At 33.9% G+C, this 24,400-nt stretch overlaps 1 long non-coding RNA gene and 2 pseudogenes across 1 annotated transcript; 1 reads left to right on the top strand and 2 right to left on the bottom strand.

Moving 5' to 3' along the window:
* Nucleotides 1-389: 389 nt before the first annotated feature.
* LOC139877611 (receptor-like protein 49) lies at nucleotides 390-3,902 on the top strand (annotated as a pseudogene).
* Nucleotides 3,903-10,673: 6,771 nt separating this feature from the next.
* Nucleotides 10,674-14,280, bottom strand: LOC139842380 (receptor-like protein 6; annotated as a pseudogene).
* Nucleotides 14,281-21,322: 7,042 nt separating this feature from the next.
* On the bottom strand, nucleotides 21,323-22,975 carry LOC139877603 (uncharacterized). The gene is made up of 3 exons (XR_011768691.1): nucleotides 22,697-22,975; nucleotides 22,410-22,560; nucleotides 21,323-21,569 (listed from the first exon to the last, which is right to left on the bottom strand). It is a non-coding gene; the product is annotated as an uncharacterized lncRNA (long non-coding RNA).
* Nucleotides 22,976-24,400: the final 1,425 nt, after the last annotated feature.

Genomic DNA, 24,400 nt, shown 5'->3' with positions numbered 1-24,400 from the left:
AAATAGTTTCCGTCTATATCATGTCGACGATTAGTACAACTAATAATAATAATAATAATAATAATAATAATAATAATAATAATAATAATAATAATAATAATAATAATAATAATAATGTTATTATTATTATTATTATTATTTATATTTATATTTATATTTATTATTATTACTATTACTATTTATACTATATATTATTATTATATTATTAGATTGATCTTGATAGAGCAGCATGACATAGTTTTGACCATATATTTTGTGTAGAAATATTTGACTATGACATGTTAGTTTGTGAACGGTTAACTCGGGCGATTTAACTCATGGAAAAAATGATATATAGGGTAACTGAACGTTAAGCATACGCCTGCACTCTCTTTATATATAAGGAACATCGCACCTCCAAAAATAATCAAATAAAAATATCATCTCTTCATGGCTTTCAACTCAATGCCTATTATGAGTTCATTTGTATACTTGTTATTATTAGTCCTCCTGATCACACCCACTGCATCATCTTCATCGTTGATAAGCCATGATGGAGAGTGTTTAGCTTTGTTTCAATTTAAGCAAACCATTCTTCATCAAAATTACACTGCTTCTTTTAACGGTGGCCTTCAAAAGTTAGATTCTTGGCGAAGACCCACAATTAGCAATAACGGTTCTTCTGATTGTTGTTTGTGGGATGGTGTGGTGTGTAGCAATAATATTGGTCGCCGTGTGATCGAGCTTGACTTGAGCCAAAGCTCAATTCGTGGACCCATCAGGTCAAATAGTACTCTGTTTAACCTTGTTCATCTTCGAAAGCTCAACCTCTCGATGAACAATTTCGCTGAATCTCAAATCCCATCTGAAATTGCTCGTCTAAAGCAGTTAAGAAGCCTTGATCTTTCTCATTCGGGATTCAGTGGCGAAATCCCTAATGAAATCTCACATTTAATCCAATTGTCTGTTTTGGATTTGTCATTTAATTCACTAAAGCTTCAAAGTACTAGCATGTTGCAAGACTTGACTAGACTTGACAAACTCCATCTCAGGCATGTGAGCATCGGTTCTTCCGTACCAGAATTTTTGGCCAATTTTTCTTCCTTGACGTCAATCAATTTCAGAGATTGTCAGCTTCAAGGTAAATTTCCAGCAGAAATACTTCACTTGCCGAAGCTGAAATATGTTAGATTGGCAGAGAATCCCGACCTATCCGGTTCCTTGTCTGAGTTTCGTAACGACACCTTACTCGAGCTTCTGGATCTGACGAATACAGGTTTTTATGGGATAATACCAGAATCCATAAGTAACCTAAATCACTTGGTGTTGCTGTTACTTGGTGATTCCTTTTTCTCGGGGAGCATTCCAGGTTCACTCTCTAACTTGACACAACTCACTTTGTTGAGTCTTCGACGAAACAAATTCACAGGTCAAGTTCCTTCATTGGCAAGTCTGTCGAAACTCACGACTTTAGAGCTTACTGGCAACAATTTCGAGAAGGGATGTGATTACCATTGGATTGGCAAACTGACCAGCCTTGAAAAGCTCTATCTAGTGTCTATGAATATACACCAAGAGCTCCTACCGTCTCTTGCAAACTTAACCAAACTTAGTCTTGTCACAATGGCACAAAATTTTATTTTTGGCGGTATCCCATCTTCGTTTACGAACCTCACCCAACTAACCACTTTAGATCTTCATGATAATCAGCTCAACGGTACAATACCCAGAGCGCTTTCCAAGTTGAAAAACCTACAATTAGTTGACCTAAGTGATAACAATTTTATCGGCAGTGTAGACCTAGACATGTTCGTTGGACTAGGAACACTAGAAAGTTTGAATTTAAATGGAATATCATTTGTCATCACCGATAACTACACCGACGACCCCTTACCAGCACTTACAGACTTACAACTGGAATCTTGCAACTTAAAAGAATTCCCCGCCTTCCTCCGCTTCCACAAGAACTTGGTAGGGTTAAATCTTTGCAACAACATCATTGATGGTCTCATACCTGAGTGGATTTCAGATAACAGTCCAGAAACAATGTCTTATGTTGATCTTTCATACAACTTCATCACTGGATTTCATCAACATCCTCATTTTCTCCCTTGGGTTCGTTTAGAAGAATTTCGAATTAATAATAATTACATTAGTGGGCCACTCCCAATTCCTCCAGAGACAACACTCTTTTATGATGTCTCATACAATAACATGATAGGAGAGATACCTCCATTGATTTGTCAAGCGGAATCCCTTATATTGCTAGAGTTGTCTTCTAACAGCTTGACTGGAACCCTTCCTACATGTTTAGGGAGCAACTTTAGCAAGTCACTGATTTATTTGGGTCTGCAACAGAATAAATTTCATGGTAGTATGACGAGTATATTTACACATGAAAGCCAGTTGAAGATGATTGATTTGAGTGAAAATCAATTTACTGGTCCATTACCAAAATCATTAGCTAATTGTACTAACTTGCAGGTTCTCAACATTGGAGATAACTCTTTTGATGGTGTATTCCCGTTTTGGTTAGGAACTCTTACTGAGCTTCAAGTGCTTATCTTAAGATCCAACAAATTTTTCGGAGTAATCCAAAATCCATCTATTTTGAGGTCGGAGTTCCCCAAGTTACGGATCTTGGACCTTTCGAATAATGGCTTCAGTGGTCGACTGCCTGACAACTATTTCAAGATTTGGAAGGCAATGAAATCTGTTTATGCTGGAAAATCATCTAATATGGGATTCGAGATCTCTATATTAGCATTTATGCCAGATGAATTTCCATACTCGATGACGTTAATCTACAAAGGTGTAAAAAGAGAGTACCCAAGGATCTTAACAATATTTACAGCAGTTGACCTCTCTTGTAACAGTTTTGAAGGAGAGATCCCACAATCAATCACAGATCTTCAAGGCCTTCAGTCGCTTAATCTTTCCAACAACCATCTTACGGGTTACGTTTTACCGTCATTGGGGAACCTAAAAAATCTTGAATCTTTAGATCTCTCCCATAATGAGCTATCTGGAGTAATTCCTCGAGAATTATTGCAACTTGGCTTCCTTGCCATGTTCAACGTGTCATTCAACCATCTCGAAGGGCGCGTACCAGACGGAGAACAATTCAATACATTTGAAAACTACTCTTACGTGGGTAACCCTCTACTGTGTGGAAAACCATTATCCAATGATTGTCAAGGTTCAACGTCATCAACACTTCCACAAACAAGCGACGAGTACGAGTCTCTCCTCCCAAGTGACATAATCGATGGGTTGTCGTATTCACAGGCTGTGGAAGTGGGTTGGTAATAGGAACTCTTTTGGGGAACTTTGTATATGGAAGGTATCACGATTGGTTCGTTGAGCGATTTGGGATGAGGAAGGACAGATGGGTAAGGCCACTCGGTTACCGAAGGAGAAACTAAGTCATTCTATGGTAAATGTATCCAAGATGAATAAAAGCATTGTATTTACTTCTCTGTAAGTTTCATTTTGTAATCATGTAGTTATTATTCCTATAAGTTTCCAGATACGTGACGCCTATCAGTGATCAAGCATAGAAATGATCCTTAGCGTCAGCTTTGTAAGCGCGCTTGTTTCCAGTGTGCTACAATGGTTTGTCATAGGTAACGCACTCACGTTTTAACTTAGCAATCTGTTGATTATGCAATGTTAGTCGCGTGTTGGCCAAGTGTGACGCATGTATATGAAACATGCGAGTATGCGCATCATTAAGTCCTCCAATTCGATATTATGCATAAGTATGGCGCGTGATGTCGAACTCAACTGTAGTAGAACTTGTCCCTTCTTAAATATGAAGTGACATTTATTTCTGACATTTCAATAATTACAGCAAATAGCTGTCACTTCGACTGTCATTTTCTTGCCTTTCCTTTTTATTGCTTTTAGGCTACTTACACGTGTACATCCCGCAATGATTCAACCTATTTCTCTTTCTTCCTTCCCTTGTCTTATAAATACTTCTTTTTTCTTTGGGTACTTTTAAATAAACCAGGAGAGAGAAACGGTATGTATAAAAAAAATAAGGGTAAGTTAATTTTTTTGGAATTTTTACTTTGAAATTGGTATCAATTCTTACACATTTCCCAACAACCACTCATTTTACTCTAATTATACTTTACTGTAATGTAAATGTAGTACTCCCTCCGTCTCATTCCAATAGTCCACAGACAAAAAATACGCAGTTTTAGGAAATTCTACTAACTTTATTTCTCCACCAATGAAATATCTTCTCTCTCCAGATCCACCAATGAAATATCTTTTTTCCTTTCTATTTATAGAAGTGGACTATCAGAATGGGACAGCCCAAAATGGAATACTACCCTATTGGAATGAGACGGAGGTAGTAACAAAATACTCCGTAATGTGTACTGTAGTAATGTAGTAACAAAATACTTCGTAATGCATACTGTAGTAATCATTACATTAACATTTATATTTTGCTTAAATAAATAATTAAATTAAAAATCAATTTTATGAGTTGGAGGCAAAAGTTTGTTCCTTAGACCATTTGTAGTTGTAGTTGGTATTGTGAGTTCGTGTTGTGCACTTTTTGGACTTTTTTGATGACTAAAACGCGTTATGTTGTTGAGTGGAGTAGTGGTGGTGTTGTGAGTTTTAGTGAAATGCTGATGTGACATTTAATTTTGTATTTTTTTATTTTATTTATTTGTTTTATTTTATTTTTATTATTAAATAGTTTTATTTTATTTTATTTTTTTTTCAAACGGCTATATTTTTCCCAATATAAACACTCACCCATCACAAACTATAACACACACTTCATTTCTCCTTAAAATCTATATAATTTCTCTCAAATTTCAAAATGGGTCCGTTGAATGTTTGCGTAAAAGTTCATTACGGAGGTGAATTTGATCAAGGATTGATGAATTATACACCGGACTCAACACGTGATTATTATATTAATGTACGTGAGTATCGTTATTTTTTTAGTTTGCTTGCAGTTCTCCATCAAGACATACCATACCCAGTCAGACAAGTATGGTATTTCAAAAGACCCGGAGTTCCCGCCACGCTACTTGAAGATGACCATGATTATTATGCTTTGATTGGAAAAGCTTTGGTACGTAGGAAAGCAATTACGATTTATACCGAATTTAGGGATGAAATCTACGCTCTTTCTGATTAGCCAAGAGAAGTTGCTTCATCTTCGAGTAGCGATGACGGATTTCAGCAATATGATATCCGCGATTACTTATCTGATTGATTAAATAGAGTATGTATATATATAGATAAATATAAAAATATTTTACATTTTTTTTACCAACGGCTGTTAGACCCAACGGCTAGATTTTTTTGACCAACTGCAAAACGCCACGTGGCCTCAACGGCCGTTGGACCTCATGTTGGATCGACGAAAACGCCTCGAAAATTTGGGCCGACAACGCCGCGATACGGCTAGGCTCCGGTGTTTTGGGGGTGACAAATCGGATTCAACGGGGTTGTTTAACCCCCGATACAAATGGTCTTATCAGTATTCAGTATTTTATAATTCAAAAGAACTTTTATAATTCGTCAACACCACGAGCTCTTAAACTCAAAAGGATTTTTTTAAAATTTATCAATACCACCAGCTTTTAAACTTAAAAGAATAATTGTTTGAAAAAATCAATTAATTTTCCTCGATTATTTTACCCATCGTTCAACGCATAATTTTTAAAATTTGTCAACAACACGGGCTCTTAAATAATTCTTATACTTTTCATATTTTTTTAGTATCTATATATACATACCAATATGAACTGCAATTTATATTTTTTGCACGAATTTTTACACACCCGTGCAACGCATGGGCTCAAAAACCTAGTATATATATATATATATATATATATATATATATATATATATATATATATATATATATATATATATATATATATATATATATATATATATATATATATATATATATATATATAGTGGACCAATCCATGGATAAGCACTAAATGGGGCAAAAACTGGATAAGTAAAATTTCAAAATTTTTTTTTTTTTAAAAAAACGATCCTTTAATATGCAAATAGAAGAAAACGAAAAAATTTTAAAAAGTTTTTTAACAAGATCGTTCGAAAATCGATGATGAATGGTAAACATCGATGATGAATGGTAAACATCGATGATGAATGGTAAAATTAACCATTCATCTGGTTAATTATCATTCATTTTTGTTCGCGATGAATGATAAAATTAATCAATGCCAAAAAAGCAGATGAATGGTTAATTTAACCATTCATCTGTTTATGATGAATGATAAAAAAACAGATGAATGGTTAATTTAACCATTCATCTGGTTTTTTTAGCATTGATTAATTTTATCATTCATCGTAAACAAGATGAATGATAAATTAACCCGATGGATGGTTAATTTTACCATTCATCATCGATTTTTGAAAGATTTTGAACTTTTTTTTTATGAAAAAATTGATTAGAGGTGCATTTTAATGCAGATTTATGAATGTAAAAAAAATTCAAATTTTTTTTTTTTTATTTTGCTTATCCCGTTTGTACTCCTTTTAAGCTTATCCATGGATCGTGCCCCTATATATATATATATATATATATATATATATATATATATATATATATATATATATATATATATATCAAAAAGCTTTTTGCTTATGTGTACGGATATGTTTTTCGTTTAGGTTTTAAGGTTACGTTTCTAGTTTACTTTTTCAGGTTTATATCTTAGGTTTGCCGTTTTCTTTTTAAAATTGCATTTTTTTTCTTTTTACTTTTTACGATTTAAAATATATGTTTTTCAATTACGTTTTACGTTGGTTTGGCTTCAGCTATGACTGAGTTTTAAGTTGAGGTTATTTTATTTATTTATTTATTTAAAATGGAACGTAAAAAGTGATGTAGGGAATGGGACATGGGAGAATTATTTTCATATATTTATGTTTAAAATTTTTAAATATGGATTGGATATGATTAGAGAGTAATATGAAAGAGATATTGAGTATTTGTTGAAGATTTAATATAGAGTATTGTAATACTCAGTTTTATTATGTAGAAAAAATGATTTAAAAATGAAAGATATAATCATTATCGTAATTATCATGTAATCATTATATTTGACCTGGTTTTTTAATCTAACTATCATGGTTTATTTATCTAAACCCTTTTTCTTTTCTCATTCTTCTCTCTTTTTTCTTCTAGTTCTATCTGTCTATTCGTTTTTCTATATATTTTAAATCAAGATATTTTATCTTCAAAGTATGTTTTCTCAAGCCACAAGTACTAACCAGCGTAACGTTAAGTCTGTTCCGTCAGACATTACTCCTAAATTTATACATGATTACATGGTATCCCCCTATCAAGGCGCTGACACCAGTGGTGTCATCACTCGAGACCACGCCAACTATCCTCCCGTGAGCAAAGTTGCCATATACGACCAAGTGATGGAGCGGCGAAATATGCGCCTTCCTCCGGCCAACTTTTACATGGTTGTTCTTGCACATTTCAATATTGGGATTGGGCAGCTGGAGCTGGATATCGCTTGTCATCTATCCTTGTTTTATATATGGTGCAATGCACATGGTTTTTTTTTTTTTTTTTTTTTTTTTTTTTTTTTTTTTTTTTTGAAAGGCAATGCACATGGTTTTACGCCTACGTTAAACCTTTTCAGGAATATTTTCAGTTATGAGTTAGTATGACGAAGGTTGGTTTTGTTTTAAGAATAACCAAGGTTTTACCCAAGTGCCAACGGTAAATTTTAAACTACCTTGGAAGAGTAGCTTCTTCTTCATTGATAGGACTTTATCCCTTGAAGTTGTGCTAACATTAGCATACAACATTATAGTCTGGACGAGCGATTAAACCGAATTCTAGCACTGAGCTCTGACTTTCTTTGACTTTTTGGTGGGTTTTGATTCCGAAGTGTTTTAATAAAATCTGAAAAGGTAGAAAGATCCATCATCATCTTGTGATCATTTCCTCAAATTTCAGGATCTAATTCTCATTTTAAATCGAGATCTCGGAAATTTTCTGTCCGGAAATATCATACAAAAAAATTGATTTTTTCTTCGATTTTGGGTTTAATTTTGGAAAATATAAAAATGGAGATGTGTTTGAATGTTTTAAGTGCAACTATCTGTAGATTTTCATAAATTTTCGTTGAGTTTTGAGCTCGTTTCCATAACCGTCTCCATGAGCCACCATCGACCAGCACCTCTGGCTGCCGGATTCTACAAAATTGAAGAACACATCGACCACCACCACATTCCACCTCCACCGTCATTTTATTACTGACCGGATCCGACCTCGCTTCTTGCCCCAACTCCGCTTTAGTAATTTATTTGACATTTGTTTATGTCCAGTCTCGTAAATATCAGTTGAAAAGGTGTATCAAAACTGGAGTTTGCGAAAGTATTGTGATTAACTTTTTACTAAAGCAATGTCGCTATTAATTGCGTGTTTTGGATTATGAATCAAATTAAATCAGTTCATAAAAATATTTAATACTAAGTAATTTAACAAAAAAACGTAAGTTAAAGAAGTTGAGGTTTTTAAAAATTGTTTTTTAATTATTTTGACATTGATTATTTTATTGGTTGCTTCAAGTTTGAAAAGTGTGATAGTGGTGGTGGTGGGAATGAAGATGATTAAGAGGATGATGGGTACAATTTTTAAGAAACTTTAGGGATCGATCGTGTATTTTTGACTAACGATCGTCAATTAATTTGACGAAGATTACTCCAATTTAACACTTTTTTAAATCGTAATCTTTTTCTTGAATAAAAATAAAATTGAAATCGTTTTCGAGCTTAGGCAAATTGGTAGTTACCTTGATTGTCAAATTGGGTAACTTAGGTTATCATTGCGGGTCATTTGCCCTTTTTTTTATTTCAACGGGTCAAAAGTTTGAGTCAAGCTTCTCAAAAATGCTAAATTAGACTCTAGCTATTAATTACTAATGTTATGTAATATCTTGAAGGTCATGCCATATTTTGTTTTGTACATATTTGGAACACCATCATGCATTGTAACCATGCTTAATACACTAATCAGAGACAAATGTTCTAAACAAGATTGAGGGGTGCGCGCTACGCTGCTGACAATTGTATGCGATTATAATGGTTATTTACTACACATCGAATGATAATTCTATGCGATTACGATAGTTATTTACCGCACATCGTATTTACATGACAAAGCAGTGCAGGGATAGAGGGGCTCGCGTTGCTGCTCAAAATTTCCTGCGACTTTAACGCTGGCTATTCATTACACACCTGATTTACATGGCATAACATGACATAGTACTTATTACACCCAAAAGTTAGCTGAGAATTGCCAACGATTAAGCATAGTTATGTACTACGGAGTAAATGTATTAAATAATTCCTTGACCCAACATGGTTGTCATGACATTTATACCCATATTTTAACACCCATATTCCAACTTTACATTATATCGTGTTATACACCACCTCTTCCGTTTTAACCTACTTTGAAACCCATTTGCTCACAATTCTTTTTGAACCTCCACATAAAAATCATTCAAATTAAGAAAGAAACAAAGAGCATGTGATTAATATTAATACCTGCATAATTTAAGACAAATAATACCACTTATAATTATTTAAGGCGAAATAATCTTACACATAAAGATTACTTAGCACCTTATGAAGCAAATCTATTTCCATTTGACTAAGCGTTATATTCTTCACCACTATCTAAAATACATCGTCCCTGTTTCTACCTCTCGCTTAAAAAGTGTAGGTCACCAAAGAGTGGTCAAATGCTTAAACCTTCTCAATCAGTTTTTCAAAAGGAATTATATTATCTTTTGATAGTATCAAATTTTGTAAGCATAACTAATACTAAAATTATTCATAGGATTCGAAAACAAAGATACTAAAAGTGTTAGCGGATCCGTATGAGCCGACTCATTCTATCATGTACAATACAGTTACCTGTTTTGAACTATTATTCAATATGGACATGTAGTCATCTCTAAAAGCTCCTATCCTTTCAATAACACTTGATTGAAATAAGTATTCACGTAGTTGTTGAGATAAGGTGGTAGAAGGTGGAGTACGGTGGTAGAAGGTGGAGTACGATGGTGAGGCGAAGAGGTAAAAAAGATGATAACTCCACTTTTTAAGCGAGAGGTAGAAACAGGGATGTGTTTTTGTGGTTTTTTTACCAATTCGCCGAATTCGCTAATAAATTAGGTGAGGCGAAAACATAATTGTATACGTGGCGGGATTTGATTGGTGTAGACTTTACGCCATATTCGCCTAAACTTTTTTCGCCTGAATCGCCTAAAAGTGGTAGGTTAGGCGAAATTTTTTTAAATTTTGAAAAAAAAAGTAGGCGGAAGTATTTTGATGACTTGGAGGGTTTTTATTGGATGTTAATGTTTTCGCCTAATGTTTAGGCGAAATGCATGCTTATATTTGTGAAAAAGTTGTCTGACACTGGTTATTTATGAGAGAAGGTGAAAAGTGCTTATTTTAGTAAATTTCTCTTTATATAAATATACAACACTAATACTAGACATTATGTTATACTCCGTATTAAACATAAGCCGACCTGAGTTCACATGTACTTAAATTGCAAAATTTAAAACCGAAAATTACAAGCAAGCTATAATAATATTTTTCATCTCATAAACGTAAATAAACCTTAATTATACAAAGGCTAATTAGTTTCTCCTCCTGTTACGTAGTGGCCTTACCCATGTGTCCTTACTCGTCCCAAATCGATCAATGAACCAATCACAATACCTTCCATATACAAAGTTTCCTAAAAGAACTCCAATTACCAACCCACTACCAAAGCCTGTGAATATGACAACTCAATCGATTATGTCACTTGGGAGGAGAGACTCATACTCATTGCTTGTTTGTGCAAGTGTTGATGTCGTTGAACCTTGACAGTCATTGGATAATGGTCTTCCACACAATAGAGGATTACCCACGAACGAATAGTTCTCAAATGTATTGAATTGTTGTCCAGCTGGTATGCGCCCTTCAAGATGGTTGAACGATACGTTGAACATGGCAAGGAAGCCAAGGTGCAACAATTCTTGAGGAATTTTTCCTGATAGCTCGTTACGGGAGAGATCCAAAGATTCAAGATTTTTTAGCTTCCCAAATGATGGTAACACATAACCCGTAAGATGGTTGTTGGAAAGATTAAGTGATTCGAGGCCTCTAAGATCTGTGAGTGATTTTGGGATCTTTCCTTCAAAACTGTTACAAGAAAGGTCAATTGCAGTAAAGACGTTTAAAATATTTTGGTACTCAGTTTTGACGCCTTTGTTTATTATTGACATAGAGTAAGGAATCTCAACATAAAATGTTCCAAACAGAAACCCGTCTCCTGTTAGATTATGGAGACATTTATACAAAACGAGAGAAAAAAAAAAAAACTGTTCCAACACTTGCACGGATTTTGCAGATTTCGGGAAGCGTGAAGCAGTCAAATGCGGCGCATCTTGACATGGATGCGGCGCATTCATAGAGCAAAATAGTCCGAGAGTTATTGATGCGGAGCATTGAGCTGATATGGCGCATCAGGGGTCAGATGCGGCGCATCACCATCTCGATGCGGCGCATCGAGTGCTGGTACATGAATCTGGAACGTGGAATTGAAGGGATGCGGCGCATCACCTCTCAGATGCGGCGCATCGCCTCTCTGTCAGCAATTTGGCAAGTTGCAACCTTTACATCCGAGCATGCTTTGGCCTCCTTTCACTTTAGGTGCAAAGTTAATCACTTTACACCTAAAATTAGGGCTGTGATCATGCCATTACAAGGTGGAAAGCATGGCTAGCTGGTAAACAAGATGATTACTTGTCATGATGAAGATTCCTAGCTAGTTGTCATGGTGTTCTTGTTTTCTCCTATATATAGAACTCATTGTATGCAATTGTAACATACCAAATACAGATTCTCAGTAATAAACACTCTCTAGTTGGTCCGTGGACTAAAGCAATCACACCGATTGCATATAACCACGTTATATCTTGTGTCGTTCTTACATTTACGCATTTATTATCTTTCGTTCATTAAGTGGGTTTGAGTGATCTTGATAGAATCACTACTCGGCTAGTAGTCTTGTAGAATTACTAGCGTTGTTTGGGTCCTAATATCCTAACATCTCCCATACTAGAATAATTGCCAGCATAAACAGATTCCATTGCCTTCCAAATCCTGAAGTACTTTTCGGGAAGTTGACCACTGAAGCCATTATTAGAAAGGTCCAAAATTCGTAACTTGGGGAACTCTGTGCTGAAAACAGACGGATCTTGAATTGCACCGACAAATGTGTTGGACCTCAAGATAAGCACCTGAAGCTCAGTAAGAGATCCCAACCAAAACGGGAATGTACCATCAAACGAGTTATCTCCAGTGATGAGAACCTCCAAGTTAGTACAATTAGCTAATGATCTTGGTAACGGACCCGTAAATCGATTTTCAATCAAATCAATCATCTTTAAGCGGCTTTCACGTGTAAAGGTATTCGGGATTGTGCCATGAAACTTATTTCCTTTAAGATTTAAGGACACCAGTGAGTTGCTTAAATTGCCTAAACATGTAGGAAGGGTTCCAGTCAAGCTGTTAGAATACAAATACAGAACTCGAAGGGATTCTGCTTGACATAGAGATGGTGGTATCTCTCCTATCATCTTATTGTGTGAAAGATCAAGATCCAACATTGTTGGTAAAAATCCACGCAGGTATGAGACCGCCAATTTTGTTGTTGTTTAGATTTAAAGCCATCATTTTCTTTCGGAAGCGGAGGAAGGAAGGGAATTCTTTCAAGTCGCATGATGAAAGTTGCAATTTTTTGAGTTGCGGTAGGGTGCCATCGGTGTAGTTTTCAGTGGTGACAACTGATACTCCACCTAGATGCAGAAATTCTAATTTGTTGAGTCCTACGAATACATCTAGGTCTACACTGCCGATGAAGTTGTTACTAGTTAGGTCAAGAGTGTTTAACATTTTGAAGTTGGAAAACGCACTGGGAATTGGACCCTTCAAATGATTATCGTAAAGTTCTACTACTGTTAGTTGAGTGAGGTTCATAAAGGAAGATGGGATACGACCAAAAATATAATTTCCAAACATTGAGACAACACTAAGTGTGGTTAAGTTTGCAAGAGAGGGTAGGATTTCTTGGTGTATATCCATACGATCAAGATAGAGTTGTTCAAGGTTTGTCAGTTTTCCAATCCAACGGTAATCATGTCCCTTGTCGAAATTGTTGTCACTAAGTTCCACAATCTTGAGTTTCGACAGGCTTGCCAATAATGGAACCGGGCCTGTGAAATTGTTTGCTCGAAGACCTAAGAATCCGAGTTGTGTCAAATTAGAGAGTGACCTTGGAACGCTCCCTGAGAAGAAGGAATCAGCAAGCACGAAGAATACCAGGCGATTTAGGTTGCTTATGGATTCTGGTATTTTCGCATAAAAACCTGTTGTATACAGATTCAGATAATCGAGTAAGGTGTTGTTACGAAACTCAGGCAAGCAACCGGTGAGGTCAGGATTGACTGCTAAGCTAAAATATTTTAGCTTCGGCAAGTGAAGTATTGATGCTGGAAATTCACCTTGAAGATGACAATTTCGGAAACTGATTGATGTCAAGGAAGAAAAATTGGCCAAAAAATGCGGTATGGAAGAACTGATGTTCACCTTTTCAAAATGGAGTATTTCGAGTCTAGTCAAGTTTTGCAACAAACTTAGAGTTTGAAGGTTTAGTGAATTGAATGACAAATTCAACAAAGACAGTTGGGTCAAATAAGAGATTTCATTTGGGACTTGGCCACTGAATCCTGAATCAGAAAGATCTAGGCTTTTTAAATGCATTAGACGACCAATTTCAGATGGGATTTGAGATTCAACGAAATTGTTCATCGAGAGGTTGAGCTTCTGAAGATAAACAAGGTTGAACAGAGTGCTGTTAGACGTGAGAAGTCCATGGATTGAGCTTTCACTCAAGTCAACCTCGGTCACATGACCCTCACTGCTGCTACACACCACACCATCCCACAAACAACAATCAGAAGAACCGTTATTTAACGTATTCGTAATTGTGGGTCTTCTCCAAGAACCTAACTTTTGAAACCCATTAAAAGATGTAGTAGTGTAATCTTGATGTAAAAAACTTTGCTTAAATTGAAATAAAGCTAAACACTCTTGATCATGGGTTATTAAAGATGAAGTTGGTGATGATGATGTAGTGGATGTGATGAAGACTAATAAGTATACAAAGGAAGTCTTAGGCATTAATTTGTAAGCCATGAAGAGATGATGAGTATTTCAGGATGTGCAATGTTCCATGTAAATATATAGAGTGTGCTCAAGCGTATGCTTAACGTTCGATTATTATAACCACTTAATTAGTCAACACGGCTGTGGGTGTTGAAACTAATGAAAACAATGATTAAGGTTTCTACACTGCTACAGTATATATGTGTATATATATATATATATATATATATATATATATATATATATATATATATATATATATATATATATATATATATATATATATATATATATATATATAGTGGTAGGATCAAGGGGAGTAACCAATCGGGGGAAGCGGGGGGAAGCAAAACTTTTTTTTTCGTTATTTGAAAAACTTTGTTCACGAACATTATAGATTGGATGAAAATATGAACATTTAATAAAGACACTTTGTGATAAATGTTTTTATTTTGACGGGAAAACGCTCGAAGAAGTAATATATAACAACTATCGTGTTTTTCGAGCGTATGTTTAGGTTTTAGATATTAGGGTTTAGATATTAGGATTTATAGGGTTTAGATATTAGGGTTTAGAAATTTAGGGTTTAGGGTTTAGATTTAGGGTTTAGATTTAGGATTTAGATTGAGTTTTTAACACGAACGGTTTAGAGTTTAGGGTTTAGGGTTTGGGGTTTTGGGTTTAGGGACTAAACTCAAAACACCAAACCCTAAACCCTAAACCCTAAACTCTAAATCGGGCTAAATTTTGCTTCACAAAACATGAAGAAAAAAAACGTTAACATTCTTCACGATCAATATTATCTTGAATGTTATTTTTGTCGATCGTTTTTCCGCCTAAATAATAACATTCATCACAAAGTGTCTTTTCTAAATGTTCATATTTTCGTATGATCTTGATGCCTGAAAAAAAAATTTCAAAAAAAGCAAAAAAAAAAATTGTTTTCCCCCGCTTCCCCCCGATTGGTTACTTCTCCATTGATCCTGCCCCTATATATATATATATATATATATATATATATATATATATATATATATATATATATATATATATATATATGAAGAGGATCCGGTGAGAACTCAAAATGGGAGAGAACCCGGAGAACTTCAAAAACACTGAAATTCGAGCAACAAAAGTGGCGGGCGAGCAAAAGCAAGGAAATTCGAACAAAAAACTTGGCTGGCGAACAAAAACAAGGGAATTCGAAAAAAAAAACACGCGGGCGAACAAAAAAACGTGAGTCGAACAAAAATTTAGATGCATGTTCTACATTTCTGTTTGGTTCTACAAAAATTATAGAACGAAAATTCATTCGAATTGGGGCATCTTCGTTCGAAGTCGAGCAAAAACATGAAAAGAACACGCGGGCGAACAAAAAAACGGTATTCGAATTTCGTTTTTTTTTGTTCGCCCTTAGTTCTCAGGGTTCCCAATCCAAAAAAGTTCTCGTTAGATCCTTCTATTATATATATATATATATATATATATATATATATATATATATATATATATATATAGTAGAGGGATCAAATGAGAACTTTTTTGTGTGAGAACCCTGAGAACTAAAAAATACACTGAAATTCGAGCAAAATGGGAAATTCGAGCAAAAAACTCCATATTCGAGCAAAAAATAGGACACGGACGAGCAAAAAACATGATAGTCGAGCAAAAATGGAGAAAGTCGGAAAAAAAAACAAGGACGAACAAAAATTTGATATTCGAACAAAAATTGTGATATTCGAACAAAAATATGTTCTACATTTTTGAAATTCGAACGCAAAAATGTAGAACACATAGGTAGTCGAACAAAAATTTTGATATTCGAATAAAAATGTGTTCTAAATAAAAAATTTTTTTTGCTCAATTATGAAATTTTTGTTCGTCAGTGTTTTGTATTTTTGCTCGAATTCCCCTTTTTTTACTCGTCCGCCACTTTTTTTGCTCGAATTTCAGTGTATTTTTGAGTTCTTAGAGTTCTCACACTAAAAAAGTTCTCACTGGATCCTCTCCCTATATATATATATATATATATATATATATATATATATATATATATATATATATATATATATATATATATATATATAGTAGTTAAAGACCCACGATTTCGCGGGTTTTATGAAATGATAGAATTTGATAGAGTATTTGTTAGGTTGATTGGAAAGTAAACAATATTAGATAAACCACAAAGGGTTGTGATATATTCAATAAGATAAATAGATCTGATAATATGTTGTACATATCTAACCATCAATGAGAGCTGCAATAAGAAATGCTTATGAGTAAAAGTACATACGAAGCTAAAATTAAACGATTTTTTTTATCATGGATGGAAATACTAAATAGATACATATATAACTATTTCATTAGCATGCGCGTCACAAGAATTGACCCATTATATAGACTCACGAATTCTCGAAGATAGTTATATATGAAAATAAAATTGAAAGTCTACCCTTATCTCCACCCTTGAAACACTACACCGTCTTCTAATTATATTCGTAGCCGCTCAAACTCTTGAAGTGCAGTCCAATATTGCCCATTGATCAGTTCCCTAGCTAAAGCTATTTCCATATATAATCTGTAACTGAGATCTCCAAACTAAAATTACTGGCTATTTCACAAAATAATAAATATTAGAAGAATGCCAACAGAGATGATAAAATGGGCGGGTCAAGTAAATATGTTATATTATGATGATTTAAAACACTCTATCTTTAACATGTTTATAACTAATTCATATGACAAATAAGAGTAATTTTTTTTTTATCATTCCAATGGTAATTTACGAATTTCATGATAAGGCATTACAAAAAACACTTTGTGCAACTTGTGATAAGATGACATGTTTTCCCGCTCTCTTATACGAATATATACATGTCCAAGGGGTAATTAGCTTGATTGCTTTCTTTGATTTAATTTTTAGACTTTTTTCACTTTAAACTGTAATGGAGACTTGCTGGCTTCTTGAGTTGATGTCCCTGATCCTGCAGATACACATACACAATGCTCATCATTCATCAACGAATCACACCAAAGAATGTAACCAAGTCAAACCAACTCAACTCATAAATAATTATAGTAAATATACATCATAATATACATATTACAGAATTAATTAGTAAAACCAATATACAGATTACAAATCACATACGATAATATTTGGTAATCCTAACCTAAACACTAAACACTATAATCTAAACCATAAAATCTAAACCTTACACCCTAACATCTAAACCCTACACCTTAAACCCTAAACTCTTCTAAATTCTTTGATTTAAAAACTAAATCTAAACACTAACTCTAAACCCTAATCCCTAAAATTTAAACCCTAGAATCTAAACCTAAACCTTAACCTAAACCCTAAATCTAAACCCAAAACCTAAACTCTAAACCCTAAGCTAAACCCTAAACCCTAAATCTCAACCTAAAACCTTAAACATAAACTCTAAACCCTACACTCTAAATGTAAACCCTAAACCCTAAAAACACTAAACCCTAAACCCTAAAAACACTAAACCCTAACCCTAAACCTTAAACCCTAAAATATAAACCCTAAACCCATGAATCTAAACCCTAAACCTAAACCCTAAATCCTAATTCTAAACCCAAAACACCACACCCTAGAATCTAAACCCTAAATCCTAACCTAAACACTAAATCTAAATCCAAATCTCTAAACCTAAACTCTAAACCCTAAAATCTAAACCCTAAATCTAAACCCAAAATCCTACACCATAGAATCTAAACCCTAAATCTAAATTCAAAACCCTAAACCTAAACTCTAAACCCTAAATCTAAACCCTAAACGCTAAATCTAAACCCTAAACCTAAACTCTAAACCCTACACCCCAAATCTAAACCCTAAACCCTTAACCCTAACCTAAACCCTAAGCCCTAAAATATAAATCATAAACCCTAAATCTAAACCCAAAACCCTACATATTGTAATAAATTACTTTCATTGATAACACAAATAAATAATATAACATTTCAAATGGTTAGAAATATAAATAATAAAAACCACCCATATTGACACATATAAAAAGAATCTTAACGTAATATATTACCCACTTGACTAATTATAAAAGCCGACCATATTGACACCTATAATGAGAATTTTAACGTAATCCTTGAATGCATGTAAAATCTCCGGAACCAAATTTATACCTACATGTAAAAGCATGTCTATTTATATTTTACAGCATGATGTTATCAAAGTAAAGGTTACACAGCTAGTTCACGAAAGCATTATATATTATCCAACAACGTATCTTTCAACCTAGAAGAACATTTGTCCCTTGCCCATTGTCCATGGTCTTTTTTTCTTGGAATCCTTGTTAGGATTAACAATAACAAAGCTATAGTATCCGACCGATCCCAACGTTTCTAACTTAGAAGAACAAATGGGCCTGGTTGACTCGGTTAACCTTCAAATACAGCAAGGCCCCTATCACATTGTTGTAGTCACAGCGATCAACTTGAACTTGTACCTGCATGAGACGAATAAATGTTGAGAAATACCACATTGCAAATAGAAAGTCATGTTGTTTCATTAATATTTATTTATCTGCGAGTTCTTGGGAGATTTAAAGTTAGCTTGTATATACCATAATGAAGCATTGCATTTGTATAGTTGGCATAGGCGATGTTAAAAGCGAAGCATTGCATTTGTATAGTTAAAAGTGGTAACTCATATATACCGTATAAATAATTAAAAAGTGGCAACATAAGTTGGCATAGGCGGCATTCGAGTGACTCAAGGGTGCCAAACAATTTTTTCTTCTACAAAGTGCAAGGTTTGTAATACCATATCCTACTTGTATCAATTGGGAAAATGGTGTAACTCACCTGTCATTATAGATGTTGCTATAGACCAAAGTTATATTAAACCACAAACAAAACTCCATTTGCAACCTGGAAAAACAAATATAATATCAACTATAACCATCTCAACAAAGCATTCACACAGTTTTCAAGCCATATATGTTTAAACTGTACATGGCTACTTTCAACAATAAAAACACAACGCATTACCTAATTGAACACTTAAAAAACAACTGCAAATATCAAATTCTAACAGAACACCTCAAACTACCTGCACGTCAAAATTTGTCGCATTTTCGTTTCACAAAGTTAGCTCGACAACATTATCGCTGCATAACAGCAGAAGAGGTCGAGAGGGTAACAACCCTCAGTAATTTAAATTTCAAAATCATGAAGCAATTTAAAGTATCGAGCCCCAGAGTATGACATCAGTTAGAGATGGAAATAAATCCATAGATACTGCTCTAAATCTAGGAAAAAAAACCCCAACTTTAATAATTTAAAAATATTAGGTAAAAAGTGGTAACTCATATACCCCAACTTTCACAAGCAAAAGATCTCTTCCCGTTGTTTAGGGTTTTCCTTTTTTCACGTATAAAAGGAAAACAGAGACCTGTAAAATTAGACCCGCCACCAGTACAAACAACGATAACATCGGAAGTCTCCCAATCGATGTCTCTATTGGTTCGAACATTTTGATTTTCTACCATAAAATCAACAACTCTCTCGGGCCTTTTAATCATGGTAGTGAAACGTCTACAAAACAAACATATAATAAACTTATTAGAATCACAAGTATCAGTAAATAATATGTACTATAACAATTTCAACATTGAATAGTTAAATAGTGGAGTCTTTAGTCTTACCCATGTTCATACTCAATCCACCTTGAGTTGCATGAAACTCGAATGAAACCCTCCTTGAGTTGCATGAAACTCGAATGAAACCCTCTACAACCAACACCACCACCTCCAATGCTTATAGAAAGTTTGGGACCGTTATGAAAAAAAAAAAATTGTCGAACCAGGAGACAGCCTCTTCAAATATACACAAGAAAACGTAAAATTATGTTAATGAGCATAAAACCAAACAGGGTTTAGATTTAGGGTTTAGGGTTTAGATTCTAGTGTGTAGGGTTTTGGTCAAATATAATTTAGTCATGTAAATGGGTCATAAGTTCTTGTTTCAACTGTAATGTTTTTTAAACTCATTTTCAATACACCAAAGTTTTTAGAATTACTTTTATCAATATCAATATATAGGGCAGGTTTTCATTGACTGTCATTTATTTTAACACTTATACCCTCAAATGGGTCAGGTGTCTAAACATTCAGAATCATGGATATAGTTTTATCTAATTTGTATAAAGACTTCTGCTCAAGAAACAGCTATAAACACAAAGAACAACTCCGATTCATAATCATTAAACTATCTAAACGAAATCACTAATTACTGTTTCGCATCGACAGTTAACATCAAAATTATTGACATCAGTAAACGAGGACCTTAAAATTTGAAGACACTTACAATTTTGGTGGCTACAATAGAGACGATAACGATTCGACTTGAATTGCCTGAAACCCAAATGAATAGACCGAAACCCAAAATCAAAGCGACTACTGAAACCATAATTTCTGACAACGACGTTAGTTGATTCGAGCAAGAGTGTTTGAATCTCTGTCTATTTGCGCAGAAGTGTTTCACGAATCTGGTTTAGCTGATGATAGAAAGGAAGAAAGATTATCCTCATGAATCTTGTGTAGGCAAGATGATGACCTTCAGAACCAGCATCCAGTAATGTTGATGATGACCAATTATTCGCGGCGTTGGTGATGTGTTTAATGGTTGGTGCGATTGACGATTTGGCAGTAACCTACGACAAATCACAATTTAAACAAACAATCGATATGTGCTCAGAAGAAGATGGTGTAGACAGAAGAAAGAATGAAGATGAACAGATGGTTAAATCAATCGATATTTTGGACGAATCACGATATTGACGCGATTTAGGGTTACTGCTAATTTTTGAATGAGGCGATGATCTGAGCCTTTTTTTTATCTCGCGTGTTTCTTTGTTTTAGGGGTAATTTTGGGAGATTAGTATTAAGAATTGATTTATTACGTAATATTTGACCGTTGGACTAAGGGATATTGTAACGTAATTTTTCAATCTAACGGTGATTAAAGGGGTTTTAAAAGAACTTTAATAGCAAATAAATCACAAACCAAACTGAAAGGAAACAAAATGATATACGACATTATTGAAGAGTAAAAAAAAAGTAAATCGTCAAAAAACAAACACCGAAAACTATCACTTCATAACTTCTCCATTTTTGGTATCTTAAGTCCACTAATAGCTGTTGTTGTTCCTCCAGTCGGTGTCATCATCATTGGCGTCCGATGGAGAAGCTTTTCCATTTCAGACCAATATTTTTAGGGATTTATGTGCTAAAGCTGAAAGCCTCTTCGGTGATGTACTCGAATTTTGAGACCTGGTCATTTTATAATATAGTTATCTTCAATATATAAAAAAATGTTGGATAAGGCTGCCATGTAAGTGTGTTTGTAAATGATTAAAATCAGAATAGTTCATTGTAGAGATAACAAATGCAAAACTATAAGCAAGCAAACTTCGTCCAAGTCATGTAGGCTACTTCAAATTGCAACACGAAAAGTGATGACAATCACATATATTTGATCGTTCAAATGTAGACTACAATTAAAAATAGGGAAAATGTAAATAAACTGGAATTGTTTTCGCAGTGTATTAATATACATTGGTGTCAAGAATAATAAGCATTTCAATAGACAAGTACGTTTAATATACATTGGTGTCAAGAATAATAAGCATTTCAATAGACAAGTACGTTAGAATCATTATCTTCTACCATTAAATTAATGACGCAATTGAACTTATATACTTTATTAGTAAATGTGCAGGGCCTGAAGACCATTCAATTACATCGCCTCCCCTTTTTTGCCAATAAATTGCCACATTAGCCCGTTTTAATAATCAAATTAACCTCAAAATCATATTTGAAAAATGACACAGATGATCGAGATTGAGTTTCGAGTATTAATTAGACCGTTTTAATAATCAAATTAACCTCAAAATCATATTTGAAAAATGACACAGATGATCGAGATTGAGTTTCGAGTCTTAATTAGAAAGTTGATGATATTACCAACACTAATTGTAATCACCGACTCTTCATTTATCAAGTGAAAAGAAGAAAAATCTAATGCGACAAAAAGAGCTTAGCATATATGGACTCTGACAAGGAAAAAAAAAAAAAGTAAAGACCAAAAAAATACTTAGAAGACGTGCCTACCTCATTCTTAAGCCACTGAAAGGAAACCCGCATCAATCGAAACCTAGGATCCTCGGCAATGGCAAATAAACTTGAAGATTGGTTAGCAGTTTATATTCTCCAGATTCCATATTTTTGCTTCAAGCTTGGTCCCGTTACCAATGGCATATTTCTATCCAATAAGTAAGCTTGGTTTTAGGGTCTGTTCCCCAGTTTTTTTTAAAGGAAATGAAGGGAAATGAAGAGGAATGAAGGGGAGGGATTTCAAATCCTTCCAATTTGGAAGGAAGATATCAAGAGTAAAATACCCTTTCAAATCAATCCCTTTCTTTCCTGTAAAAACTTGAGAACACATTTGTGATTTTGATTTCATTCCAAATCAATTCCTTTCTTCTCATTTTACAGCTCTGGAACAGAGCTTTACTGTATGTATCCCATGAGAACTCTAAAGTAACCTTACTACCCTTGCCATTCTTCACATTACTACACTTTTAAAAGGCAGAGACAGCAGATAGAACATACATAACAAATATAAATAGGTGGCTAAGAAAGAGTAATTTTGTTAAATTTGTTAATTTGGTGATATACTCCTTTATAAAGAATATAAGGATAAAAATCACACAAAGCGATTTACTAAAATTACTCAAGTGAATTTTTATAATTACATTCCACATTAAAAACGATATTTATATATAAAAAAAGACATCCAACTTAATCTTTACTTGATTAATGTCTATTTGGTTCAACCAAGTATAATGATATTGTTCCAGTAAAAAAAAAAAGCTTAAGCTGAATCATATTCTTAAAATAATATTAAGTTGCATTCAGTGTGTACAGCTTGAGATAATTTTTAAATATTAAGTCTATCGAAACACCTCCAAAGAGGTGTTCTCGGATACGAATTGTGAGCCTCACTTATCATAGGAGCCAACATAACTATTAGCAAAATTCACAAAAAATAGCATTATAATTGGGTAATAATATGCACCTCATATTCGATTCTAGGTTATGGTATACCTTAGGAGTAGGAAACATCGATGCATATTTAGTTACATCGACAATGACCACTTCATGAACTGAATTACTCGGTGTTAATTCATGCTCTCTTTGGCCTCTAAGCCCGACATACTGAACCTGAACCAAATCTGGCGCTATGTACCTATCTTCACCAAAACAAATCAAATCATCATATTCATATGATGTGCATTCCGTTTCTGTACATAATAATATAATTCATACTGTAAAGCTCTTTGGACGGGATGGAAGTGATTAAGCTACCTGAATGTACACCGGAAGAGAAGCTTAAGATAGCTATGTTATCATTAACCAATTACCCAAGCCTCATCAAAATGTATCCATTTGACCCATTAGGCCATTACTAAAAGTAAATTTCCCACACATCATGTCTCATGGGAAGCCTGAGTTTTAGGATTTATTAATGTGGAAGAATTAAAAACTTTTCAAAGCATACAATTATAATTTAAGCTATAAAGTTTTAGGATTTTAGAATCCAAATTCGCGGGATTTTAGGATTTTGGGATTTTAGGATTAATTTAAGCTCGTTGTAGGATTTTTTTTTTAATCCTAAATTACTTAAATCATATAAACAAAATAAACAATAAAGGGACGGGCAAATATAATATATTATTTGTGAGCCATTTAAATCGACATAAGTTATGTATAAGAAACAAATCATGTCAAAGCACGTTAAGCAAAATTGTAGATATAAGTTAATTATTTCAAAAAAGATGAATATGACTAAAATTCAAACGATTAATAATAAATGATAATTGATAACTCCACATCGCATATTTAGTTGTACTCTAAGTTTTTGATAATAAACCATTACGAAGTATTATTTAGCTAAATATTTCTATGACAATTATTCCATAGATTACTCAATGCAACAAATCATTTGAAGTAGTTATTTAGTGTCAACATTGAAGCAGCAAATTACAACAACAACAACAAAACTCAATACCACATAAGTGGTGTATGGGGGAGGTGAGATG

The sequence above is a fragment of the Rutidosis leptorrhynchoides genome, chromosome 1 (genome assembly GCF_046630445.1).
Source record: "Rutidosis leptorrhynchoides isolate AG116_Rl617_1_P2 chromosome 1, CSIRO_AGI_Rlap_v1, whole genome shotgun sequence".
NCBI classification, from domain to species: Eukaryota; Viridiplantae; Streptophyta; class Magnoliopsida; order Asterales; family Asteraceae; genus Rutidosis; species Rutidosis leptorrhynchoides.
Note: the sequence above shows the minus strand (reverse complement) of the source record. Positions and strands in the feature narration are given on the sequence as shown.